Source organism: Petaurus breviceps, unplaced genomic scaffold (assembly GCF_028583685.1).
Source record: "Petaurus breviceps papuanus isolate PSGF00001 unplaced genomic scaffold, PetGlider_PUasm1.0 103, whole genome shotgun sequence".
NCBI classification, from domain to species: domain Eukaryota; kingdom Metazoa; phylum Chordata; class Mammalia; order Diprotodontia; family Petauridae; genus Petaurus; species Petaurus breviceps.
The window spans coordinates 5469568-5471837 of record NW_027185588.1 but is presented as its reverse complement, the minus strand read 5'-3'; positions in this window follow the sequence as shown (position 1 = coordinate 5471837).

Below are 2270 nucleotides of genomic sequence, written 5' to 3'. Positions count from 1 at the left end.
CCTACCAGCTTCCCTGATCTCTTTCTTGGGGAGGGTTAAAATCTGGAAGAGCTTCCTGGAGGGGGCTGCACCCTAGGCAGCTGGTGCCTGGGGCCTTATGCTGGTAGGTGTGTCCATACAAAACCCTGGTGATTAAGTCATAAAAAGAGGTGGCTGGTGGCTATAGCTGCTGAGGCAAGATCCATGCCTAAAGAGCCCCACTTCCCATCTTCCTGGAGGCTTGCTCCGGTCACTTTGGGGTCTCAGTTTTCTAAGTGGGATCTGGGTACAGGTATGGGGCTCCAGCAATGACCCCAGCTTAAGCCCAGTCTAGGAAGACTCACCCACAAGACAGGTGAGTCTAGACCTGAGCTGTGAATTACAACCACCCTTCCCTATCCAAAGTAAAACTTTCACCTTTATTTAGAAGGACTTGGAATGGGGCCTGGGATGAAGACTTGAGAGCTCGGGAGGCTTGGGAGGTGGGGTTAGGGTGGGGGAGGGGAATAGGGGCTTCCCTAATTTTTCCATTAACTAAGATTCCAGATGGGGGACATATTTTCCCTGGGGCTTCCCTGCCCTGACCCTGGGTATTGTCTGGATTCTAGATTCAGATGGTTCCATTCCAGATGGGGTACTAGCCTCATCTCTTTCCCCCAACTCCTTCCTTGTTGATTACCTGCCCGGGATATACTCTCACCTGGTGCTGTGGGGAGAGGAACACCTCAGTTCTTGTTTTGAAGAGGAAAGGGGCCAGTGGAGTTATATAGGGAAGAAAATGTGCAAGGGTCAGGCTGGTAGAGATCTAGGAGAAAACATTTCTGAAGATCCTTCTAAGCAGTGGCTTTTAGAGAAGGTGTTCTGGCCATGATGGGAGATAAGGGAGCTGAAGTCTTGATTAGACTTGAGCTTGTGGGAATAGGGACAGAGCTAAGGGCATTGGATGGGGAAAATTAATTGTACAGAGATATAGGCTCAAAGCGCCATAGATTTAGAACTAGGCTGCTCTTTGGAGGTCAGCTGGTCAATCCCCTTGGTTTGGGGCCAGAGGGGTGAGGTGGCAGTAGGGCTGGACAAGTAGGCCTGTGGGGTTCCTTCTTGCTTTGGGAATCTAGGCATCCCCTTGGGGGCTGGTCCCTTTATTCTGGATCTCCCCAGAGTGTTTGACCATTCTTCCAGTCCTAGATCAGTGGGATGCTATGTGTAGGGTAAGGGTCAAAGAGCCATGGTGTCCTTTGCTTGGTGGTAGTGGGAAGGTATTTGAGGAGGTAATACTGGGTATAGGAGAGAGCCCCGGGTAGGGTAAGTCAGTAGTCCCAATCAAATAGTAATTGTGAAGTGCTTAGCACAATGTCTGGAACATAGTAGGTGCTGCATAAATGTTAGCTATTATATACTAACTATATATATGTGTGTGTGTGTGTGTGTGTGTGTGTGTGTATAAAACATATGGTGTCCCGTTTGTATTGCAACTTGCAGAATGACCTTGTCCAAGTCACTTCTCAACACCTAAGTTTTCCTTATCTGTCAAATGAGGGTAACTGTACCTGCTCCCAAACCAGAAAACAATGGAGACATTCAAATATGAAAAACCAGAATGGGGAAGGGGAGAGTTTAGGGAAGGCTGGTCATGGAGAGAGCCAAAGAAAGATGTCTGCCTATATTTCTCAACCCTTTCTTCTCTCATGTGGATGTTGTGAAAAGACAATGAGAGAAAGTGTGGAAAATAGACCCTGGATTTTCTTTGTCCCCTTCCTCTAGACTGATTTCGGGGCCCTGGGTGCCCACTGGCACTGACCTGATCTAGACCCAGCCCAAGCCCTTTACCCTCAATGTTGAGCTACCTCCATCTGTGGCAGGTGCTCTGTACCACAACCAAGAACCAGGTAGGAGCCCCACTGTTCCTCTGCTCCCCAACTACACCCTACTCCCCACCAGCCCCAGTCACAAAATCATGAGCCTTGTGCCTCCTGGATTCCTTGAGCCCTGCACTGCCCATGCCTAGACCTCAGCTTTAAAAGTGGCAAAGTCTGCCTATGCTGATTTCTTACTTAATGACTACTGTTCCTTCTCTTTGGACACCCTCATAAAACACAAATACCTCCCCTGCCTGCTGCGCAGAGTGGTTGTGAAAGTCAAGTTGGATGGCAAAGCACTATGGAAAATGAAAGCAGCCAGACACACAGATGGGCCTGTTTGGTTTCTGGAAGGCAGACCCCCACCTTTGGTTCCCTTAGATCACATAATGTCAGAGCTGGGAGGGCCCTCAGAACACAGAATGTCAGAGCTAG